Source organism: Marmota monax, unplaced genomic scaffold (assembly GCF_021218885.2).
Source record: "Marmota monax isolate L192 unplaced genomic scaffold, Marmota_monax_Labrador192_F-V1.1 WCK01_AAM20220418_F8-fsc00001, whole genome shotgun sequence".
NCBI classification, from domain to species: Eukaryota; Metazoa; Chordata; class Mammalia; order Rodentia; family Sciuridae; genus Marmota; species Marmota monax.
The window spans coordinates 57594938-57621743 of NW_026693777.1; the positions used below are offsets into that span (position 1 = coordinate 57594938).

The 26806-nt window shown below is 35.0% G+C and overlaps 1 protein-coding gene across 17 annotated transcripts in view; it reads left to right on the top strand.

Moving 5' to 3' along the window:
* The window catches only part of Tcf12 (transcription factor 12), a 352650-nt gene that overhangs the window by 82293 nt on the left and 243551 nt on the right, over positions 1-26806 (top strand). The gene's annotated exons all lie outside the window — the stretch shown is intronic.

Genomic DNA, 26806 nt, shown 5'->3' on the forward strand with positions numbered 1-26806 from the left:
ATTCACAAGTTAAAGCATATGTGGCATTGTGGTCATTAAAATTTTTTCAAGTAAAAAATTTTAGTAATTAATGCATAGTGGTTGTATTCTTATAAGGTTAATGAAGTGTTTAAGAGATTTTAGTTTTTTAGCCTCTCTATTTTCTACAAGGTATCAGTAGTTATGTAACATCATCGCCTGAATTTCTAAAGAAAATTCAGTATCCTAATGCATAATTAATTTTTTTCTTGCAAAAACAATACAACCTGTAGGTTAATAGGCTATTTTATAATCTGCTCAGAAAGCTAAGCATAGGTTAATATTTTCTTTTTCCACCATTATGTTTAGGAAGCCATTCCTAGCAAACCTAATCTGTGTTGTCTCAAGAAAAAAGGTGTATGTTTCATTTGATGTGAGTTACTGGTTTTTTGTCATCTTCTGTTCATATGAAGGAAAAAATCAGTGTAAAAGAGGAAATGAGGGATTTGTTCGGTATAATTTTCTAAAGTCCATTTAACAGTCTTCACTTTTGTTATAAAAGAATGCTTTCTTTATTAAGATCCCTTGATCTGCCATTAACGATTAATATCAAACACGTCACTTTACCTTTCTGGGCCTAAGTTTTTTCCTTGTAAGATGAGGAAGCAGTATTAGATCATTCCTAAGTTCTTTTCTAGCTTTAAAATAGTTTGTGTGTGTGTGTGTGTGTGTGTGTTTTGCTGGGGATTGAACCCAAGGTTTCATACATGATAGACAAGTGTGGTACCCCTGAGATATATCTTCAGTCCTAAATCTTGTAGTTTAATGTGTAATGCTAACTTCCTAACATAATATATCCAAGCTACTGACAAACTGAGAAATATTTTCTGAAAAATTAGAGAAAATGATATAGTCGAAATATTCTTTTGGATATATTTTATTATGTTTTAATTTTTAAAAATTTTATGGTATATGTGATAACTCTCACATGAACTATTTTTTCTCAACAATTTTTTCTTCAACCAGTGTTGATTAATGAAAGTTCATTTAAAACATTTTCTGAAGTCCCTTAGAATCCCTTAAATCAGTTTTCTATCAAAATCCTTATTATATAAATATTCATAATCACAAGGCTCCACAGAGAGATTGCACAGGGGAGCAAGAGTTAGGTGAATCTACTCTTTTCAAATACATTTCATAGCTAGAGTGTCTAACATTCAGTGTTGGATCAAAATCTTTATTGATTGCTCTCTGGAGACAGTATAGTATAAACTGAATGTAAAGTAAAATAGAAAATGCAAAATTTGAGTTATTTCATGATGTTCACGAATGGGTCATGAGAGAACAGTTCTAGTCACGGGCAAAACCATGGATAGGAGAGAGACTGACAGAATTTGTTAACATTTAAAGAGAAGGAATTTGCCAGTAAATGCTTCAGAATAGAGTGGTTTGGATATCAAAGAATTATGAAGAAAAGTTGGCCTTGTCATAAAGAAAAATAATCTGGAATGATAGTCGATGTAATATGACATCAATAAAATGTCAGTGTAACCTTTATTGTCTTAGAATTAGCACATGACTATAATAATTGCTTAAATAGTCTGAAATTAGCTCTTCTAAAAATTCATTTTGAAATTGAAGTCCTAGTCCAACTTTCTGTTTACTTCTTACCATAGAGATTTGGTTCTGTTTTTATGTAGATTCACCAAATGGCTTTTTAAAAATCTAGTACCAATTATCCAGATATAGACCCAAAAATGAACATATGAAACTTAAATTGATTAATACAGTACCATTCTTGAGTCACCATTAAAAAATTTATTAAATATTTCTATTTTGGGGGTGCCAGTGTTAAATTTATGTCTTCCCTTTGTAGAGAATAGGGTGGTGAGAACAGAAGAAATGCTGAAAAAAAAAATTCTGGGTTATAGACAATCAAAGGTTAAATTCGTGTAGGATATTTCTTAATATCTGAACTCTGATTTATATGTGCTACTTTGAAGTTCACGGATCCCAAAGGAAATGACCTTTGCATTCCTGCATGGTTCATATACTCAACTTCAAGTTAAACATTTTTATAGAATTTTCTATATGCAGTTTGAAAATAAAACAAACCTGTGTCTGTGTATAAAACTTTTTTTTTTAATTAAATGAACTATTTCAATCTGTACATTTGAGGGTAGGTAGATTTATACATTTGAGGTAGTTGCCTGTTAGGGGAAATCAAAGAGACTTTACAAGTAGGGAGGTCAGGTTTAGAGGTTGTACTTTCTTTATCCAGTGTGGGTTGTGTATTTGACATAGGTGTTCTGAGTCTTATATATATATGATTTATTTCCTTTGTCATGAAATATCTCTTTCCCATAGTTGTCTGTTCCCCATACCTCTCTCTCTCTTTTTTAACTCCTTGTCAATAATGAAAGACTAAGGAAGTTTAAAATCTAAAATTTGGGCTCAGGTAGAGAACATAGATATCATTTATTTTATTTCCTGAGTGTAATGGAAGACAACGTAGTTGGTAAACTCTGAGATTTAAATACAAGTTATGTAACTAAAGTTGGAAATTCTTTAATAAGTTATTCATAAAGGAAAGATTTTAAAGCCAGTCTATCATAACATTGAAATGACATAATAGGAGATAGAAGAGAAATAGAATAAAATTGATTTTATTTGAGAGAAGAGAAAATTTCAGTTGGTAGTTGTTCAGAGCTGATGTTCTTTATGAAGGGAAGCCTTTTTTCTCTCCTTAGAATGGAAAATAGTTATTGATAGATTGGCTGACTATTTAAAAGCAGCTCCAAAGCACTTGAGAAAAATCTGGATATAGAAGTGCACAGGTAGCTTCTTGTAGTGCTGATGTGGCCAGTCTAGATAAACTTTAGAGGCCTTCTTGAGTTTTGGAAAACAGTTCTTCTGTTTGATGGGTCCTCAGATATTCTTTTTTTCAGAAAAAATTTTGTTTTTTTTTAGTTATACGTGACAGTAGAACATATTTTGTCATATTGTACATATATCTACAGAATATAACTTCCCTTGTGTTTGTACATGATGTGGAGTTGCACTGGTTGTATAATCATACATGAACATAGGTCAGTTATGTCTGATTCATTCTGCTGTCTTTCCTATTCCCATCCTCCCTCCTTTCCTTTCATTTCCCTTTGTCTAAGCCAGTAAACTCCTCTCACCCCCTAGCGGTGCACTTATTGTGAGTAAGCATCTGCATATCAGAACATTTGGCCTTTGGTTTGGGGGTAATCGGCTTATTTTACTTAGAATGCCGTAATTCCATTCTTCTTTATGGCTGAGCAATATTCCATTGTGTGTGTGTGTGTGTGTGTGTGTGTGTGTGATTTATTTATATATTGATATATATATATCACGTTTTCTTTATCCATTCATTTGTTAAAGGACAGCTAGTTTGTTCCATAGCTTAGCTATGGTGAATTCAGTTGTTATAAACATAGATGTGGCTGCATTGCTATAGTATGTTGATTTCAAGTCCTTTGGGTATATACTGAGGAGAGGAATATAGCTGGGTCAAATGGTGGTTCCATTTCAAGTTTTCTAAGGAATCTCCATACTGCTTTCCAGAGTGGTTCCATCAATTTGCAGTCCCACATCCTCATCAACATTTATTGTAACTTGTATCCTTGATAATTACCATTCTGACTGGAGTGGGATGGAATATTAGTATAGTTTTAATTTGCATTTCTTTAATTGCTAGAGATGTTGAACATTTTTTCATATATTTTTTGACTGATCATATATTTTTTGTGAACTGTCTGTTCAGTTTTTTAGCTGAATTTATTGATTGGGTTATTTATTTATTTTTTGACTTTTTTTTTTGAGTTCTTCATATATCTTGGAGATTAATGCTTTGAGATGCAGATGGCAGATATTTTCTTTTATTCTGTAGGTTCTCTGTTTACATTCCTGATTCTTTGCTGTGAAGAAGCCTTTTAGTTTGATACCATACCATTTATTGATTCTTGATTTTACTTATAGTGGTTTATGAGTCTTATTGAACAATTCAGTTTCTAAGCTGACATGATGCAGATTTGGGCCTACTTTTTGTTCTAGTAGGTGTAGGGTCTCTGGTCTAATGCCTAGGTCTTTGATCCACTTTCCTCAGATGTTCTTAATGTGATATTTATAAAAATAGAATTGCTGGCAGTTCATGTAGTTCCATTTTATTTAGTTGTATTGTTGTGGGTCAGAGGACCTGAGCAGATAGAGATGTGAGCTGGTGGTCTCAAAAAATTTTGAGTTGAAAATGCCCAAGTGATTCTTAAGGTAAGTGGGGATGGCCTTTGAGTTTATGCTGGCTTTCTACTGGAATGAGCTTGATACCATCAGTCTAGATCCTGTATGAAATGGTTAATACAGTTCTGTTCCTCGATCGTCATTTTTTTTTTTTTTAAAGATAGAGGGGGGTGGAGAGAGAGAGAGAGAGAGAGAGAGAATTTTTTAGTATTTATTTTTTATTTTTTGGCGGACACAACATCTTTGTATGTGGTGCTGAGGATCGAACCCAGGCCGAATGCATGCCAGGCGAGCATGCTACCGCTTGAGCCACATCCCCAGCTCTCGATCATCATTTTAACATTTGAAAATGTTAAAGAAACAAAACTATGTGTTTTACCAAAGTATGCTTCACCACCTCTCACCCATTAACCACATTTTCTCATTTATTGTGTTGGCAGTAACTAATTTTCTGTCCAGGTATTTACAGTGTTGGAAGGTTTTCTATAAATTTTTAGTTTTATAATTCAGGGACTTGTAGGAGAAGTGATTGGGTTTTGAGATCCAGATATATAAGAAGGGACCTGAAAGTGTTTTCTTGCATTTTTCCGTGTAAGTAATTCATGTTCTAACTTTCTTGCTTGGATTGATATATGTATTTATACCTGTATATCTATATCAAATTGTGCTTTTACTGCTATGATGTATAAATTATTTTTAAATGGTTGCATTCTGCTATTACATTTCAGGAAAGTACGTCTTCTTAAGCAAGGACTTTACAGGAAGAATATCATTCTGAAAAAAAATTAATTTTTTCTTTCTGAATTTTAATTTCTTAGAGAAAATGGACTCATGGGGAAATTTCTATTATGATTAGAAATTAAAATGTGAAAATCATATGAAACAGAAGACCATGAATAGCCTTTTAATATACTTAATGTATTCAATTATTGTTAGGAAGGAAAGAAATGGTATCTCAACCTGTAAAACCATGCTAGATCTTTAATTTGTTTACAACTTGCTTCACATTGATTTTTTTTTAAAAGGAAAATATTTTAGTTTAACAAGAACAATTAGGGAACTAGTGATGGTGTTTTCTTTATTATATAATACTGTTTTTGCAGTGACTAGAATTTTCAAGTAAAATCTATTACAGATATTTTAATGCCTGTGTGTTTTACAGATCTGTAAGCGTGACTTGGGAATTGTTGGAGATTGGATTCTGTCTGTAACTACAGATGGAGTTTAGTGTGCAGGATGGTCATGGGGTTTCCTTAGGATCAACAAATAAAACTGAGAGGAAGAAAGCTGGATTAGACAGTGGGAAAATAAACTTGTGATTCTAACTCAATAACATCGTTGACTATCCGTGCTGTGAATTCAGGAGCTAGAATATTCATTTCTTCATTGTTTTCCTGATCTGGACTTGGCTTGTTGGGCCTTTGGTAGTAGGTCTATCATTCAATATGAATGGCCCTAGGAAGGGGCATAACCTTGGGCAAAGCTGTCCATGCACTTCCAGCAGCTGGGCAGTGAGGTCATCTTCAGGGTGGCCCATCCTATGGTCCTCCCAGGAATGTTCTATGGAGTCTAGTGTGGTTTCTTTGCTTATTCTTCTTCCTAGTTTTTCTTGGGCCTCTGGGATGAATTATATCCCTTTTTTCTTTCTCCTTCTCTGAATATGGGTGAGAGGCTTGATTTAATTGCCTTAAAAGATTTATGTGGGAATCTCTAAGAATAAATACATTTAGAAAATGTGTTGAGATCATCATATGTAAGATGTCATGGATCATTTCTGTATGAAATTTAACATAGTATGAGCCAAAAGAAAAACAGCAATTTCCTTTTTTAGATTTTCACCTATGTGATCTTTCCCCTGGTTCTCTTGAGGCATTTAGTCTTCTTAGGGTGGAGTGCGGGTGTATTGAGAAGGCAGACAGAATAAAAAATATTAATATTAGGATTCAGATTTTCATTTATTCAGTAAATATTTATTGAGTGCCTACTACATTCTAGGCAAGATTATTTAGGCTCTGGGGAAAATAAAATTTTTGCAGAAGAAAATGGTCTTGACAATCACACATTGCCAGCAATTTAAAACATAAAGTCCCATCAAGAATAAAGCCAGAGCTGTGTGTGGTGGCACATTCCTATAATCCCCAAGGCTCTGGAGGCTGAGGCAGGTGGATGGCGAGTTAAAAGCCAACTTTAGCAAAAGCGAGGTGCTAATAAGCAACTCAGTGAAACCCTGTCTCTAAACAAAACACACAAAAAGGCTGGGGATGTGGCTCAGTGGTTGAGTGCCCCTGAGTTCAATACCCAGTATCCCTCATGCCAAAAAGAATAAAGCCAGAAAAACTGAAATTACAGAGTTTCTTCTATATGGTAGATAAATTCTCACATTATAAGGTGGTTCTTCTTTTTTTTTTATGGAAGCAGCTTATACTTTTCAAGTTGACATCTAAATATTTAAATTATTGAACAAATTTAACAATTACAAAGCATATAATTTAGAAGTTTGACATTAATATTTAAAAATGTCATTCTCTTAATTGTACTCAATGGAATTTTAGTGCCTTAGCAATTTGATAACTGCCACTGTCCCCTTTAAAAAAAAAGTAGATGCAAGATATTGGTATGGTAAAGCATTCAGTGTTTCTGTGGAGAGGGTGTTGCTGTATTCCAGACCTGTGGCTGTTGCCAGAAATTAGCACTGTTATCTTCCAGTGATGGTAGTCACATTGCATAGGGTGCTGTCCTGTCCTGCTCCTGGCAGATTGAGTACATTGGACCTTTGACCTTCCTGGAGCTGTTTGTAGAGCCTCATTGCTGTTGAGGCTTCTTGGGGTTCTATTGTTGTGGTTCTAGTTCAGTCAACCAATTCCAACCACATCATGTGACCCTTGAAACTAATCTGTGTCATGTGTCCAGCTTGCAGGACCATTTATATCGTAATGATTGTACTCTGATTCCAAAGGCTACTCAACAATTGGCTGATGCAGGAGGCTGATGTTGTAAATCATTGAGTCAATGAATTCAGTGGATCTTCCACATTCTCTACTATCTGTAAGGAGCCCAGTATTGTTGAGTGTTGGAAAGTCCACACAATTGATTGGAAAAAAAGTTCTGACCATTGTTCAGAAATCGGTAAACCATTAGGTCACATAAATATGGCTGACCCCAAAAAGAATGATCTCCTTTCAACTGCCTCCTGCTTAACTGTCAGAATGAAAGGTGCAGGGGATCATGTAGACCTAGTTTTGAAAAATTCCGGGCATGATATCTTATTTCCCTTTTTTTTTTCCCCTTTTTAATTTACCCTAATGGTAGACCCATGATGGCCTGGTTCAACCACCAGGATTCTTTTGCTGTATTGACAGACTTAGGTCAAAAATACAATTAACCATTTGGTAAAATATTCCAATTACCTAGTCTCCTTATAGTGGCTTGTGTGGGTCAAACTAGAGGATATTATAGTTTCATCAAACTTTTATTTTATTTGAAACAATTTCGTTTTAGTTGCACTTATTCAGATGCAGTGCTGAGGATTAAACCCATTGCCTCACATGTGTGAGGTAAGTATTCTATCATTGAGTCACAACCTCAATCCCTGAAACTTTTATTTTTTAAAAAATTCCCTGGTTTCTCTTGTATTTAACTTTTCCTCACGAAAGCATTGAGTCTAAGGATGAAATTATTAAATAAGAGGTAGATTCGTAGCTACTAGAATGTAACATAACAGTATCCTCTGGCATTTAAAGAGGAAATATGTTAGTACCTGGGAATACCGGAGAGGAAGGACTTTAGTGATGTTTGTCTTTCAGACACCCCCAACCCCAAGTCTTCCTAATGAAGGAAAATTCCCTGGCAAGACTTTTCCAAACTATTGTGACTCTAAGTATGATTTGATTGTCATTACCCTTTGAAATAGTAGGGATGGCTCCAGTTTGTGTACTTCCCACGCAAAACACCTGTCACCACCTCCAGATGTCTTTCCCTTCCCCATTCCTGTAACCATTGCTCAATCATTCCATGAAGTGGATGAATGCTACCTGGCTAGTGTGAGAACAAACAGGACAGGTTGGATTGACTTCTTATATAGTCCTCTCCAAAAAACAAAGATTTGGACTGTATCATTTGAACTAAACTGGGAACCATAAGACAACCATCCTTACGGAAGGGCAGGTTTAAAGTAATCAACCTGTGCCCTCAACTGATTTAGGTTTTTCTTATGGAGCTCCAGGGGCTGCTTTCACGCATTCCTGGCTTGGTACTTCTTATATGGAAACCAGGCATTAACTTCCTTTATTACCAAAAATTCAGTTACTTGCACCATATGGAAGAGACTTTTGGCTATTTAAGGAAACATAACAGTTCTCAAAGGATTGCAGAGATCTCTCCAAAAATGAAGATAACTTTGATTACTTGTGGGGAGCTTCTGGAGGGTTGACCAATTCACTGTTTACATGTAACTTGAAGGCAATAGTTTCTAGGGTGAAGTCATTCAGTTAGGATACATATTATGAAATCAGCCCCTGATTTTAGCTGAAGTGATTGATGATATACTTCATCTCTAGAAGACATTCAGATCAGCATTATGCATTGGCCAGGGTTTGTATGAATGCCAGAATTGCCTTACTTAGACTTTCTTGTGGGCCAGGCGGGTTGTAAGGTGGATTCTGTGTAATTGCTGAAACATCTTGTATACCTGGATCTATGCTTTGGTCCAAGTGGGAAGGTCAACACAGAAACATAAGGAGAAAGCCAGTCAAGTTTCTATTTGTTTGTCTGATTTGGTCGAGGACTCTAGAGGACCTGGTGGAAGTCAGTATTGTAGATTAGTCTCATATTGTTGCTTGGAGTTCTGTTTATCATAACCTTAATTACATGATAAATAAATTTGATCCTCCCTTTTGTCTGTCAGTTTAGTCAGTAAGGTTGGTCGATAAATAAATTTGATTTTCTCTTTTGTCATCTTAATCAGCTTCGTTGATAGAGTAGCATGCTTATAGAAAAAGGCACCAGGAGCTTAAGACAGTGTAGAAACAAGGGGGGTTCGCAGTGTCAGAAGGTGATTTTCCATGGGCTTCTTGCATTTCAACATGTTTTGCAAGCAGAGGCACTGACTGCCTTTGTTTGGATTATTCTTTCAGAGATGCTTGTATGGTAAACAGCCTTGGAAAGTAGACATAGTATCTTCCTCTGGAAAAAAGGACAGTTATGTTTACTGTTCAGTATAGTAGAGATAATTTCTCTGTCCAGAGCAAATGTCACAGATGCTTACTGTACATTATAGAAGACTGGGGCTTCCTAAACTCAGGCTTTCTCAGGATTCTGTCCTTTGAACCCACCGAATATGCAGCCAACCATTTGTTGCCCTGGCATGTGGGGGAAAGGGGAAAAGATGCTGATGTTGATGGAATGGAGTTAGACATTCTTTCCAAAAAAAAAAAAAAAAAAACACAACGATTTGGATTGTTATTTTAACTATACTGGGAACCTCAAGGCAATCTCCTGTTGGAAGACCAGATTTGAAGCAGTCAGCTTGTGTTCTTAACTGATACAGGTCTCACTTGCGGAACTTCAGTGATTATAAACAACATTTTCTTTCCAGGGGCCCCATACATACTCCTTCTTGGTTGGGATGGGACTTGCTGGAACATGACTAATAAGGTCATTTGTCTCTACTCAGAAGTCTCATGTGTTTTGCGTTAATTCGTGAAAGGGTGGCAGACTACCTTGTTATCTTACAAGTAGGGCCAAATCTTAGATTCTTTATATTCTTAACACTGACTATTCATTTGTGGGTTCCATATCCCCATGTAAAAGAAAGATCCATTTAAGGAGCATAAGTAAAAATTCTAAATGCATAATCTGTAGTCCTGGGTCTGGGGGTAGAGCACTTGCCTAGCATATACAATGCCTTGGGTTTGATCATCAGCACTGAGAAAACAAAACAGTAGTCATCTCTTATCCACTGTTTTCCCATTGTTTCAGTTACCCATGGCTCACTGTGGTCCAAAAATATTAAATGGAAAATTACAGAAATGAACCACCTGAATGTTTTACTACAGCATATTATTATAATTCTATTTTTGTTGCTATTTTATAGTGTCTGATGTATAAATTAAATTTTATAATAAGCATTTATTTATAGGAAAAAACAGTGCTTATAGGATTTCTATCCATAGTTTAAGATATTTCTAGAATGTCTTGAAAACTATTTCCATGGATAAGGGAGTAGTACTGTACCCTTCAGTCTAGAAAGGTCATTTAATTGTGTATTACTACTAGAACAACGGTCACAGATTATTGTTCATGGGCTGTTTGACTCACTGTTTACTGTAGATAAAATTTTAATGTAGCAGCCACACCTATTTATATTTTCTTTTTCTCTTGCTGCTTTTGCAAGGTAGATTTGGGTAGCTGCCTTAAAATTTTTTTTTCTTTAGGAACTAAGCAAAATAATGTGTATTATTTTTATTTTTAAATCTTATTTGTATGGATGTATCATTTTATATATTTCCGGGATACAGTTTGTTTCAGTGCATGTATACATTGTTTACTGATCAAATCAGGGTAATTAGCACATCTAGCACCTAAAGCATTTGTCATTTCTTTGTGATGAGAACATTTAAAAGCCTTTCTCCTAGCTATTTTGAAACACTGTACTACAAGTCAGAATTGCATGGTTAGAACTGAGACCATATTGCCTGCAAAGCCAAAAATAATCATTATTTGTGCCTGTAATTAAAAAGTTTTCAGAGCCATGCTCTGACACTCTAACTCAACATTGTTTTCCTTTAAATACATTTTGCAAAATGTGTCAAGATATATATAGATTCTCAATGCAGAGTTTGGGCAATAGTAAAAAAACAATCACCATTTAAAAAAAAACCAAAAACTTGAAACTATCTCAGGAAATGTGAGATCTAGACTTTTTTTGGCCTAAACATTGCCTGTTCTGCAGGTTTTTAGAAGTTATCCCTTGGACTGAACTCTTCCTGGTGAGACTGAGATATGGCATTGTATACCTGGATTTCAGTATACATGAAACATGATCTTCTCCCAGATTAAGCAGAGAAGAAGGGACTGTCAAATTATATAATCTGGGAAAGAAGGCAAAGGATTAATTTGGCAAGACTCTGTGTATCCAAAGCTTTGGTGGTAACACGAATCATTCAGTAAAGTGTTGAGGTATTGCTGTTATATTTTGTGTTTTAGTCTGGAATACTGGAAAGCCAGTCAAAAAGTAACCATTGAAAAGCAAGGGAAAGCAAAACAAAAACAAATCAAAAGAGAGAGGTGGAAGCAACAATAAAAAGGTGTTTTTTTGTTGTTGTTGTTGTTTTTTTGATGTTGATGAGCCCTGTTTTTCAGGGTAAGGTAAACCTTTCTCTCTGTGCTGAGGTGTGAGGATAGAAACCTGGAATATGGTGGAAGATCTAACCTGACTGAAGTTTAGCAGAGAATTAAATTGATTTTAATTTTAATGAGCTTTTGATGAGGAGGTCAACATCAAACTGTTTCAGAATTTGGTTGCTAGGTGAGAAGGAAAAGAGTTGATAGCCTGGTAGAAAATTGGATTTTTAGGATCCATTTATGGAGGAAGGTAGGCAAAGTTTTAACATTGTGATAGCCATTAGTGGCTCAAATGCAACTTTTTAAAGACGACATTGAAGGTGTTTGGGAATTATTTTGCTCACTGCCTCCAGAGTACAGGTATTTTGCTTACTTCCTTTTTGCATAAATGTAGTGACCATGTGTTTTGAACAACAATTAGTATTATTTAGTTACATAAAAGAGTTGAACTCTTTTATTTACAATTTATAGAAATCCAGTCACTTTTAATTGTACATTTGGCAACCTCACACAGAAGAATAGTATATGAGGCAGGGACTGCTCCAGAAAAATTTGGGGGATTCATGTTGTATTTATGTAGCATAGTGTTAATAGATGTGGTCAGGAGTTGAGGTGAACCTGCTGATAAGTGGGGTAGGAGCAGAGGCAAGTGCACTGAGCTCATCTTGAGGCCTTCTTCCATAGAATTCAATATGTTTTGATTCTTGTATTTATATGGATCTGGACATATAGCATCTTACATGGCAAAGTTTGGCATTACTGGTGTGTGTGTGTGTATGTGTGTATGTGTGTGCATTTTTTAAAAAAGTGTTCTTTCTTTTTCCTTTGGTAAAAATGTCAAAGCTGTGAGAGGGTCACCTATTAATTTTTGACTCATTTCTTAATTTCTGTATATTATATTTTTTATTCCGAGCACTGAATTTTCCAAGTGTTCAGAATCACCTAAGGTAGATAAGTAATAGAACAATTGTATTCTCCTAAAGCTGATATAACCAGGTACATGGATAAGATCACTTGGGAAATGTGTTCAACTAAATAAATATGTTGTTTAAGTGGTATATTTTTCTATCTGGGCAATTAAGTAAGCATATTATTTCAGGTGGCAGATGTGGAAGGGACTGTGTGTAGGTGGAACAATGCTAAGCTTTCTTCTGATTAATCAGGGAAGACTTCGTGGAAGAGGATGAGTAAGTGGGTAAGAAGCTGAGAGGGTGTTTTAGTTATCTTTGTAAAGAGCTTCACAACAAAGGGGAGTAATATTTGAAGTTAAGAGTAAGAATCTTTAGTTTTTTATTACATGAGGTAGATGGAGAAGTAAAACATATATTTTAGATTTGATTTCTATTATATTAATTTATGCTTACTTCTTTCAGTTAAAACAAGAGCACCTTGAGATTAGAAACCACATTTTCTGCTTTTTTTTTTGATGTTATGTATAGAACAAAACAATCATGCTAACAAAAATATCCCTTTAAAAAATAAGAAGAAACAAACTTAAGTTTTCAAATATGGAAGATGTTAGCTATTTGTGCAGAATATGTGTAAAGAGATAGCTTGGGATAAAGAATTGGAGCAGAACATTGGTAGTGTTCCTAGCTTTGAGGGCCAAGCTGAAGTGAGTATGTTGTGCTGAAATGGGAAGACATTGGTGATCTCCTCCTGAGCCACTGCAGGAAAATGCTGGTAGGACAGGGAACATTGGCTTCAGCATTGGCTTAGCATACAGGTGTGGGTTTTGGTTCTCCCCACCCATGAGGAAATAGTTTGGGAATGCTGTTCAGAATGAGACCCATTCCTTAGATCTCTTATAGGAAAACAGGTTCTTATAGTACAGGAACAAAGATCAAATGCTTATTCTCTACCCCCCCTCCCCCACAAAAAAAAATGGTGTTTTGGTTTTTATGTGGAAACCTAGCAGAAATAAGCTCTTAAATTTAGTATAGTCTATTCATTTTGTAAGTTTGACCTATAATGGTAGGAATATGATTCTGAATAATTACAGATGTCTTTATTTCTTTTAATAATTTAGTGATCAACATTTCTTTGAATTTTTCTTGTCAAGCCATGTGACTAGTAGAAGGAAATAATACTTCTAATTTAATGGATTTCTGAAATAAGTGTAGGTTACTGTTTCTGGCTCACACAAGCGGTATAGTATGCACAGAGTCAGATGATTTTTCTTCTTTTTAGTGGTATTTAAGCTTTTCTCTCTCTCTCTCTCTCTCTCTCTCTCTATATATATATATATATATATATATATATATATATATATATGACATTGAGTATTGTTTTCATGTTGTTGAGGAATTAAATTTTTGTTTGCCATATGGAAAGAATAGGTGGGATTATGAGAAATAATCCCAGTTGCAATTCTCAGTTTTTACCTCAAGCAAGCGGATGATTTGATCAAGATTGACTTATTTTATAGAGCTTCTATTTAGGTATGGAATTTGGTTCTATTCAGTGCTTACCTGGAACTTTTATTGAGTCCCTGATGTGTGCCAAATACTTCTCTAGTACTTTATACCGATTACTTCATTTAATCTTTGGGGAAACTTAAAAGAAAAGTAGTGGTATTTCCATTTCAAAAGTGTGGACGTTGAAGATATAAAAAAAAATCAACCAGATTTATCAAGCCTCTCCATTCTCTCTGAAAATTTATTGATTATTGATCCAGGCTAATTGTTTACTTGTGTCTAGGCAGTTATACTTACACATATTTCCATATTTTTGTTGTAATTGTGTGTTATACATTTACCAAGATGAATTGTGTTTTGTTCCCAAATCTCTTGATAATTATCTCTCTAAATTTAAACTGCTGGATTCATAATGAAAGTTGTTTTATAAAGTTGAGTTCAGTGTTTGGAAGGACTCAGTGACAAGGAACTACAGTACTTGGTACTGAATTAGGTCCAAATGGGATGTTAATAAATTGAAGAGTATGGCAGTCAGCTTTTCTAAACTGTGACAAGAACAACTTCAAGGTAAAAAGTTTATTTTGGGCTCACAGTTTCGTAGTTTTCAGTCCATGGTTAACCAACTCCATTGCTCTGGGCTTGCAGTGAGGCAAGACCTCATGGCAGAAGAGCATGGCAGAGGAAAGCAGCTCAGAAGAGAATGGCCAATAATCAGAGAGAAGGAAGAGTTCGGGGTCCAAGATAGAATCATTCCCCAGTGGCCTGGCTCCTCTAGTCATGCCTCTGCCTGTAGTTACCATCCAGTACAGTAGTCCTTTCAAATAATCTGTCAAATGATTAATCCACTGATTAGGTCACAACTCTTAAAATCATTTCACCTTCTGTATTAACACAGGAGTTTTGTGTGTGTGTGTTGGGGGCGGGGGTTTTTGGGGCACCTTATATCCAGACCATAACCAGCGGAAAAACAGATCTGGAAGATTGTGAATTTATTTCTTTGGGAATGCATTAGTTTTTGCTATATTTTAAAGCAAAAAGCAGAACACCATGGAGAATGCATTAGGAGTATGTCTCATACAAGAAAGGCAATGTGGAAAACTAATTAGAGAACCCATACTCATAAAAGTCTTGATCCCAAGTTTGGAGCCAAATGAAAAATAAGACACAAGAGAATGACATGAAAATTAAAATGTCAGGTTTATTAATTACACAGTGATTGGAGTTTATGGCTTCAGAGTGGCTATGGCCAAATTGGCTTACCAACACTGGAATGAAAATAATTTAGAATTTCTTCATTACTCCATTTCAACACATGACTGAAAGAATAGTGTCATTATTAGTGTTGGCAACTTTTTTATTATGTTAGTTGTTACATATTCAAGAAAGATGCACATTTGTCAGGAGGCTTGCTTCTCCTTTGGGTAGAGAAAGGAGGGAGTTTTTCCAGATAGAAGGCCCAGGTTAGGTAAAGGTGATACCTATAACAAAATATTGGGTTATATTTTATGTTAAAATATGTTTAAGGTAATGTCTCGCTCATTCATTATCTACAAGCAAGTGTTCATAATTTATACTATATTAGTATTTGCTACAAAGAAACAGAACCTCAATTCAAACTTTAACCTGTCTGATATATGAGCCTGTATCTTTTTCAGTAAATTATATTTGGTGAGGTTTCCTTGGGGCATCCTCCTGCTTCCGTTTTCACATCTTTTATCTGTACACCTGAACTTTCCCCTTGGAAATTGGATTACAGAGCTATTTTGTTTGTCAGGAGAAAAGTTCTCAAATGGGAAAGCTTGTATCAAATAACATAATGGGATGGAATTGTAGCCTATAAGTGAAAAGAAAGAATATTTCTGTTTAGGAGCTTTAAATTCTTGAAATGCATCTTCTGCCGACCCAGGTAAGTTCTGTTCAAAGAACTTGTGGTAGCACCTCATTTTCATAGAATTTTTATTTACATGTTCATTTTTTTTAAAGTTCTCATTGTAAAAAAATGTGTACCACCAATGTGATGGAGCATAAAGGAAGTTAAGGAGGCATTAAATTACATTAATAGAAATATGCTATCAGAGTCATAGATGCTAATGTCCTATTATAATCTTAGCTGGGGTGATAAATTCATTTCTATACTTTAAGAGGATCATTTAACTATATTGTCTAGGGTGGGGGCATATTTAGAATTTAAACTACTGAAATTGCGTCTTTATAGGAGAGATAATTAAGGAAAAGGGTATGGAAAGACAAAGGGTGAATGGAAATAATATTCTACAGATATTTGAATGCCATAATTTAAAAGAGGAAATAGATTTTTCTATTGTTCCTTTGGAACATGGGTAGGAAATCATTTTTGTGTGTGTTTTCACACACACACACACACACACACACTCAGGGTGAAATAAACACTGTGGGTTTTGTGTTGCAACCATTGAACCCTGCCACTACAATGTGAAAGCAGCCACAAGACAGTATGTGGCAAATGGATATGTGTGGCTTTATTCAAACAAAACTTGATTAGTGAAAACAGATACTGGGGGTGGATTTACCCACAGATAATAGCATGCCAATCTCTGTTCTTATAGAGTACAGTTTTCATCCAGAGAGGTCTTCCCAAGAGATGATTTTTAGCAGTGGAAAAGACTTAACCTTGAGAGGCCTCAGTGCCCTGTTCAGATTTATTGTGAACATCTGCCTAGCATGCTATTGGTAGAACTCTTGAATTACCTAGATGGGAAGGATAACATAACTCCTAAGGCTGCTGCCAGTTTTTTTGCCATCACTTTCCCATGTTTCTCTAACTTATAATTTCTGTGATTAGCCATTTGAATATTTATACCTTAATGGAAAAAATTTCAACTCAAGGGCTGGGGTTGTGGCTCAGTGGTAGAGTGCTCACCTAGCTGAGAATCTACTGTAGATTCTCGGCACCACATAAAAATAAAAAAATAAAGATATTGTGTCCACCTAAAACTAAAAAATAAATATTAAAAAAAGATTTCAACCCCCCAAATTTGTATGTGTTTAACTTTGCCTTTTATGAATTTGTTTAAATCCAGTTTTACAGTATTTCATCAAGTATTTTTTTGTATGTATGCATTTCAGCATATGTAATAAAATACAGTATATATTTTTTTGTCTCTGTATGCAGTATTTGTGTATACAATAAAATAAACATACACATTTTAAGTGTAAAATTACGATAGTTTTAAGATTGGTTTTGACAGGTGTATATGTACCACCCCCTAATCAAGATACAGAAAATGTCCATCACTTCCAAAAGTTTCCTTCTACTCCTTTGTAGTGAATTTTCCTTAACACCTCTCTCTTGGAACAGCTCATCTGATTTCTTTCACTGTAAATTAGTTTTAGTCTATTCTAGAAGTAACTACATAGAAATGGAGTTGTACAGGATAAGCTCTTACATATGGGTTTCTCTGACTCAATATGTTCTTGAGGTGTTTTTTTTTTTTTTTTAATTCTTCAGTTGGGGATTGAACCTAGGATCACTTTATCACTGAACTGTATCCCCCCCACCCTCCCATTTTTATTTTGAGACAGGGTCTCACTAAATTGCTGAGGCTGGCCTCAAACTTGGTGATCCTCCTGCCTTAGCCTCCTGAGTTGCCAGGATTACATGCATGAGCCACCTTCTCCTGGCTTGTTTATGGTAGTATCTCGTATGAGATCTGCCCAAGTTGTTGAATGCATCAGAAATCAGTTGCTTTTATTGCTAAGACATTTCCATATACCAGTATTTGTTTATCCATTCATTTGTTGATGTATATTTGGATATTATGAAAAAAGTTACCATAAAATTTTGATACAAATTTTCTTTGGACATTTGTTATTTTTCTTCAGTAAATACCTGTGGGACTAAAAGTGATAGGTCACATTGAGTGTATGGTAATATTCTGAGAAAGTAGACAACTACCTTTCAAAGTGGTGGTACCTATTTTACATTCCTGTGAGTAATATCTGATTGCTGCAGTTGCTGAGCATCCTCTTTAACACTTGGTCATGTAAGTATTTGGTAGTATTTCCTGAAGATTGATGATGTTGATGAGCTTTTCTTGTGGTTATTATCTATTTTGCCTAATTTTAAATTGAGTTGTCAGCTTTTTATTAAATTTAAAGGGCTGTTTTTTGAACATTTTCTCCCAGGTTTTTCTTACCATTCTTTTGAGAAGGGCAATTACATTTATTTATTTATTTGTTTACTTTCTTTGTGGTACTAGAGATTCAATCCAGGGCTTTATGCATGTTAGTCAAGCGCTCTGTCAGTCAGATACATTCCATGTCCTAGGTTTTAATTTGTTAAATTCATATGGTCAGATTTTCTTTTTTGTGATTATTTTTCCTGTCTTGTCTAAAAACATCTTTGCCTACTCTAAAATTGTGAATTTTCCCCCGGTGTTTTCTTCAAAATTTTTTACAGTTCTAGATTTTACATTGAGTTCTCATGACCATTTCAAAGTAACTTGGAGTTCCATAGTAGTTCAAAGTTCTTACCATTTCTCCTTCCATTTGATATTTAGCTGTTTCAGCACAATTTGAGACTGACCTTTCTTTACTGATTTTTTTTTTGGTGTCCTACTTGAAATGCATTTGACTACGTTCAATTATGTTTCTGTGTTCTATATTCTTTCATTGATTGTTAAATGTCTGTTGTAATATGTAGCTACTTGACAATGTCTCGATTATTGTAGGTTTAGAGTATGCCTTGAAATTATATGGTGTAAGTCAATCCAGTTTTGTTTCTTTTTAAAAATTATTTTGCCTATTCCAGCTCTTTGCATTTCTATATGCCCCTTAGAATCAGCTTGTCATTTTATTTCAAAAAAGCTTGTTATAATTTTGATTGGTCTTTCATTGATTCTTTGCTTTATTTTTGGTCACTCTACTTCTTCATCCATGGTAACATGAGTTGTTCAATAGTGGTTTTAAGTTTTATTTTTAGAATTATCACATAAAATTTACTTATTTTTGGTGTAGAATTTTAACATGTGTAGATCTGTGTAACTTCTACCACAATCAAGATACAGAAGTTCTTCTTTTTGTTTAAAAAAATAACAACAACAACAAAATCATTTACACTCACATTATCACTTTCTCCTTTTCTCACCACTTAATTTCTGGCAACCACTGACTCTTCTCTGTTACTGTAATTTTTATCTTTTGGAGACCGTATTTGAATATAATAATGGTGTTTTGAGACTGTCTTTTACTAAGCATAATACCTTTGTGACTTATTCAACTATTATATATATATATATATATATATATATATATATATATATATAAAAATCAGTTTTTTTTTTAAATTGCTTAGTAGTGTTACATTATATAGATGAACAGTGTGATGCATCCGTGTTAAAGAATGTTTGTGTTGTTTATAGTTTTGGGAGTGTATAATTAGAGTGGCTGTGAAATTTATGTGTGGGAGGGTGATACAGAGAAGTGAACCCAGGGACTTGCACGTGCTAGAATAAAATGTTTTTGTAAGAATAATAGTTTTCATTTGTATAGGATATTACCTTGGAGTGCTGGATCATATGATAATGAATATAGTTTCTTTGTTTTTAATACATTTGTTTCTTATTTTGAAAACAACCACATTCATTATAGAGTATGTAGGTAGAAAGAAAAATAGAAAAAATATTGCTCTTGGTATCTGCAGAAACCAAATACTGGAAATTTCAGTATGCCGGCCCCCCTGCCTTCATCTCCACCTCTTCCTCCTCTGGTTTTCTGTTTATATTTAGTGGTAATCATATTGAAAATATTTCATGTCAGTATTTTAATTTCATATTGATATGTTAGATTTCTTTCATCCACAGTACTTTTCTAATTAGCATATAGCATAATGTGTACCATTTGAATAACCACAGTGTGTGTTTGTGGAAGTGATTTCCTGCGGTAGAATTTTAGGTACTATGACTAGATAGCATGAGATATTTTTGACTGACCAACTTTTCTTTACTCCTAAAGTCCAACCAGTTTCTTGACTTCCTGGGATGATGTGGTTAATGGCAACCACTCATATGCTACTCTCATTATTCAGAAAGTTATGCCTACTTGCTTGATTTTTTTTTTAATGTGAGTGATTATTTTTCAAGTATGTTAGACTTTCCTTTTAGACCAAAGAAGTGCATTGTTTTTATTTGTATTCTTGAAACAGCATGGAAATATTTCCATAAAGTCTTAGATGCTTCTAGCTCTATTTTTCTCTATTATCTTTATTTTTAAATGCTGTGGGCTACTCCTGTCAGGTAATTACCAAGGCCTTGTGTTAGCCCTTGTGGAACTCAATAAACATTTTTTTCTTGTCATTTGGTCTAAGTGCTTGTCAGTGATGTTTCTGTCCATTTTTGCAGCCATGAGTTGGGCTAAAAGGATTGTTTGGCTTGAGGTTTGGGGGATCAAATTAGTTTTCTGGGTCTTTCTGACCTGACTTGTCACCAAAGTTGGCTAGTATAAAATAACATTAAGCTTATGGTCAGGTCCTATAACTTAGAATTTAGAAATGAGGAAAATGTTTCTTTTACTTATTTAAAAAAGGGTTATATTTTTTGGTTCTTAGAAATATGAAGTAAAACCACTGCTATCCTTTTTTTTTTTTTTTTTTTTTTTTAATAATGGAATGTAACTGTACAACCTGGACAGAATACATAGTTAAAGCAGTAGGCATACTGGAGCACCTCAGATCTCAAAATACAACCAAACCTTCAGAATCCCCCAGCCTGTACTTAGTATAGCCTGAAACCTGGAAGTGATATAAACATATAATATAAACATATAATATATGATATAAACATAGCAAGATCCAGAAGTCTCATAATTCTAGCATGAGGGAGTAAGGAAGGGTGAAAAGCTCAGAGAGAGTTCAGGTAATTCCTATTTTCTTTCTCTTTTTCCTTGACCTCCTCCTCCTTCCTTTTTCTCATCCTCCCCGTTCTCCCTCCTTCTCCTTTTTCCTTTTCCCCTGTTTTCTTACAGTCTGCTTCTAAACACTCTCATGGTGATGATATCCAGCTGACACAGGTTTATGCAGGAACCAAAATTCTTTTCTCTGATTGAGTTTTGGTTCCAAGAGGCAATGCTAAACCCCATTGCTTTTTTTCTTAAAATTCTATCCTCTTAGTGTTTGGTGTTAAGCAAGTAGACTGACTGACTGTTCCTGGTTTCAGGACAGAAAAAGTATCCTCCAGAGACTGGAAAAAGAGGAAAGGGCTTATGAAAGAGATCCCATGAAGTTTTGTACAAATATCTAATCTTAATTACCATATCGAAGTCTTTTAAAACTGATAATGTGGGATAGAACTCCACTCAGATTTCAGACTGACTATTGGGTGGTGTACCCACAGGACTAATCCAGATAGCACTGCAAAGGTTTTTAAAACTAAATGGGCATTGGAACTAAAATTCACAGAAGGCATATTGGAACTTGCAGCCTGAAACTAAGTGAATTGCCTGTGAAAACAAAATCTCAGTTTACTCTATAGGATTTAAGAAGATCCCGTATTTTATAATATTATTAAAAATTTCAAGGATATAACCTAAAATAATCACAAATAACTCACAATGGGAAATATAACAATGGACACCTGTGATAAGATAATATTGATGTCGGAATTAAATAACAAAAACTTTAAATTCTCCATTATAAAGATGTTGGAACAAACAATTACATACACTCCCGCAATAACCATTAGGCTTAAAATATCAGCAAAGAAAAGATTAAAGAGAAAACAAGATTTTGAAACTGAAAAATACAACAAATGTAATAAATTTACTGGATGGACTCAATAATGCAATGTAGTTGGAAGAGGAGTCAGTGAGCTTGAAGATAAGTGAATAGGAGTTTTCTAAGAGAAAATTAGAAATGTCTGATTTTCCAATCTGGACAACAAAGAGAAAAATGAAAAATATGGGGGGAAAATAGCTTTAAAGAACTGTGGGCCAGTAACATAAGGCCTGACATTTGTATCACTTATTTCCAGAAGGTGAGGAGAAATAATGTGATGTATGAAAAAATTTTGAAGAAATAATAGCTGAAAACTGTCATTGTGCTAAAATTCATAGGACTTTGTATTAAAAGTGAAAAAAAGTCAGTTTTATAGTATGGTAGCTTAAAAAATAAAATAATATTTAAAAGGCAGTGGTATTTATGAATTTTTATTTCATAATAGAAGGTAATGAATTTTTGATCATGGGAATTATTGGTTCCATAGTTAATAGAGGGGGATGGTTTAGATTTTTTCCACATTTATTAATAGTACCAAATTAATAAATTTGATATGATTACTTATGGCAAGGTGTTGCTTTTTATTAGACAGCTTTTGTGGTACCAGGGATTGAACCCAGTGGCATTTTTACCACTGAGATATATCCCCAGCCATTTTGATTTTTCATTTTGAAAAACTTTCAAAGTTGCCGAGGCTGGCCTTGAACTTGCAATCTTCCTACCTCAGCCTCCTTAGTCACTGGGATTATAGGCATGTGCCACTGTGCTGGCTTCTAAACAATAATTCTTGATGTATACAGTAGTTTGTTTTATATCTCTTTCTAAGCTGTACAAGTTTACTACTTCTGGGGGATTATAGGGACATGAATAGCTTTGAGGAAGAAAGTAAGTTCTTATTTTTTTTCTTGTAGAATTTTATGATATATTAATAAATATTTGTATATTTAATCTCAAAGGTATACTGTTAATTAAAGATCCCTAATTTCATAGCTCTAGACATTTGCAAGGATTGTACAGGTTCAGAAGGAACGTAAACAGTAGAATACCTATGAGAAGGGAAGAGATGTGGGGGTGGTTCAGAAATGAAAGTCTTGAATCCATGGAGATGCTATTTACTCTAAGAGAATGTTTGCCTGGAGCTATTCATCTTGCAGTTATGTAGTGATACATGTATCAGGGATGAAATTCAGGCATAAATAGTATATATTTTAACTCAAGTTTATTGAGCTATTTTGAATCTCTTTGAATTTGGATATAATTTAACACTGCTTTAAGCAAATGGATGCTTTTTAAAAATAATGTTTTATCCTAATTAGTTATACATGACAGAATGCATTTTGACACATCATACATAAATGGAGTATAACTTCTCATTTGTCTGGTTGTACATGACGTAGAGTTACACAGGTCACTTATTCATTTACACATGTAGGGTAATAATGTTTGATTCATTCTACTGTCATTCTACCCCCATACCCTCTCCCCTTCTTTCACTCCCCTCTGTCTACTCCAAAATAACTCTAGTCTCCAAACCCCACTCCCCATTGTGAATGAGCAAAATGGATGCTTTTTTGGGGGGTATGCTTGGATCACTTAAATGATCCATAGTGGAATTAATCACATTTTTGGATTTTACTTGAGTCTTTAAAGCCACAATTTTTACTGTTGTAGTTGAATAAACCATTGTGCTATGAAGAAAAAAATCTTTAGTTATTTTTTTTTTCTTGTCTTACTAGTTGCTGACTTTTTATTTTTTCATGGCTATATATGTTCTGTCTCTGCAGTCGACCCTTTCTTGAATGGACAGAGGAGCTCACTCTTAATATTGAGTTGAAGCTCAGTTTCATATAGTCTTGCCACCCGTAAAAGGAATTGTAATATTGGAGAGGAAGAAGTAAAATTAATGATGTGTTCTTACTCCCCAGTAAGATTAAATCTAGGGTCACTGGGGATTAAATCTAGGGTCACTCTACCATGAAGCTACATCCCCAGTGCTTTTTTTTAAAATATATTTTTTAGTTATAGGTGGACACAATATCTTTATTTTATTTTTAAGTGGTGATAAGAATCGAACCCAGTGCCTAATGCATGCTAGGTGAGCGCTCTACCACTGAGCCACATCCCCATCCCCTCAGTGCTTTTTATTTATTTTTTTGAATCAGGATCTAGTTAAATTGCTGAGGCTGGCCTGGAACTTGTGATGTGCCACCATGCCCAGCTTCTTTAACTTAAAGTCCATTTTTTTTTTTTATTGGTTGTTTTTGGTGTCATATCTCAAATTTCTTTCTTTTTTTTTTTAATTTTTTATTGTGGGTTGTTCAAAACATTACAAATTTCTTGACATATCATATTCCACACTTTGATTCAAGTGGGTTATGAACTCCCACATTCACCCCATACACAGATTGCAGAATCACATCAGTTACACATCCATTGATTTACATATTGCCATACTAGTGTCTGTTGTGCTCCGCTGCCTTTCCCATCCTCCACCCTCCCCCCTCCCCACCTCTCCCCTCCCCTCCCCTCCCCTCCCCTCCTCTCTCTCTACCCCCTCCACTGTATAACCCTGAGGGTCTCCTTCCATTACCATGCAATTTCCCTTCTCTCTCCCTTTCCCTCCCACCTCTCATCCATGTTAAATGTTAATCTTCTACTCCTGCTCTTCATCCCTACTCTGATCTTAGTTACTCTCCTTATATCAAAGAAGACATTTGGCATTTGTTTTTTAGGGATTGGCTAGCTTCACTTAGCATAATCTGCTCTAATGCCATCCATTTCCCTGCAAATTCTATGATTTTGTCATTTTTTAATGCAGAGTAATACTCCATTGTGTATAAATGCCACATTTTTTTTATCCATTCGTCTATTGAAGGGCATCTAGGTTGGTTCCACAGTCTTGCTGTTGTGAACTGTGCTGCTATGAACATCAATGTAGCAGTGTCCCTGTAGCATGCTCTTTTTAGGTCTTTAGGGAATAGACCAAGAAGGGGAATAGCTGGGTAAAATGGTGGCTCCATTCCCAGCTTTCCAAGAAATCTCCATACTGCTTTCCAAATTGGCTGCACCAATCTGCAGTCCCACCAGCAATGTACAAGTGTACCCTTTTCCCCACATCCTCGCCAGCACTTGTTGTTGTTTGACTTCCTAATGGCTGCCAATCTTACTGGAGTGAGATGGTATCTTAGGGTGGTTTTGATTTGCATTTCTCTGACAGCTAGAGATGTTGAGCATTTTTTCATGTACTTGTTGATTGACTGTATGTCCTCCTGAGAAGTGTCTGTTCAGGTCCTTGGCCCATTTGTTGATTGGGTTGTTTGTTCTCTTATTGTCTAATTTTTGGAGTTCTTTATATACTCTGGATATTAGGGCTCTATCTGAAGTGTGAGGAGTAAAGATTTGTTCCCAGGGTGTAGGCTCCCTATTTACCTCTCTTATTGTTTCTTTTGCTGAGAAAAAACTTTTTAGTTTGAGTAAGTCCCATTTGTTGATTCTAGTTATTAACTTTTGTGCTATGGGTGTCCTATTGAGGAATTTGGAGCCCGACCCCACCGACTGTAGGTCGTAGCCAACTTTTTCTTCTATCAGACAGCGCGTCTCTGATTTGATATCAAGCTCCTTGATCCATTTTGAATTAACTTTTGTGCATGGCGAGAGAAAGGGATTCAGTTTCATTTTGTTGCATATGGATTTCCAGTTTTCCCAGCACCATTTGTTGAAGATGCTATCCTTCCTCCATTGCATGCTTTTAGCCCCTTTATCAAATATAAGATAGTTGTAGTTTTGTGGATTGGTTTCTGTGTCCTCTATTCTGTACCATTGGTCCACCCGCCTGTTTTGGTACCAGTACCATGCTATTTTTGTTACTATTGCTCTGTAGTATAGTTTGAAGTCTGGTATCGCTATACCGCCTGATTCACACTTCCTGCTTAGAGTTGTTTTTGCTATTCTGGGTCTTTTGTTTTTCCATATGAATTTCATGATTGCTTTCTCTATTTCTACAAGAAATGCCGTTGGGATTTTGATTGGCATTGCATTAAACCTATAGAGAACTTTTGGTAATATCGCCATTTTGATGATGTTAGTTCTGCCTATCCATGAACAGGGTATATTTTTCCATCTTCTAAGATCTTCTTCTATTTCTCTCTTTAGGGTTCTGTAGTTTTCATTGTATAAGTCTTTCACCTCTTTTGTTAGGTTGATTCCCAAGTATTTTATTTTTTTTGAAGATATTTTGAATGGAGTGGTTGTCCTCATTTCCATTTCAGAGGATTTGTCGCTAATATACAGGAATGCCTTTGATTTATGCGTGTTGATTTTATATCCTGCCACTTTGCTGAATTCATTTATTAGCTCTAATAGTTTCTTTGTAGAGCCTTTTGGGTCTGCTAGGTATAGAATCATATCATCTGCAAATAGTGATAATTTAAGTTCTTCTTTTCCTATTTTTATGCCTTTAATTTCTTTCGTCTGTCTAATTGCTCTGGCCAGTGTTTCGAGAACTATGTTGAAGAGAAGTGGAGAGAGAGGGTATCCCTGTCTTGTTCCAGATTTTAGAGGGAATGCCTTCAGTTTTTCTGCATTCAGAATGATGCTAGCCTGTGGCTTAGCATAGATTGCTTTTACAATATTGAGGTATGTTCCTGTTATCCCTAGTTTTTCTAGAGTTTTGAACATAAAGGGATGCTGTACTTTGTCGAATGCTTTTTCCGCATCTATCGAGATGATCATATGGTTCTTATTTTTAGGTCTATTGATGTGGTGAATAACATTTATTGATTTCCGTATATTGAACCAGCCTCGCATCCCAGGGATGAATCCTACTTGATCATGGTGTACAATTTTTTTGATATGTTTTTGTATCCGATTCGCCAGAATTTTATTGAGGATTTTTGCATCTAGGTTCATTAGAGATATTGGTCTGTAGTTTTCTTTCTTTGAAGTGTCTTTGTCTGGTTTAGGTATCAGGGTGATGTTGGCCTCATAGAATGAATTTGGAAGTTCTCCCTCCTTTTCTATTTCCTGAAGTAGCTTGAAAAGTACTGGTATTAGTTCTTCTTCAAAGGTTTTGTAAAATTCT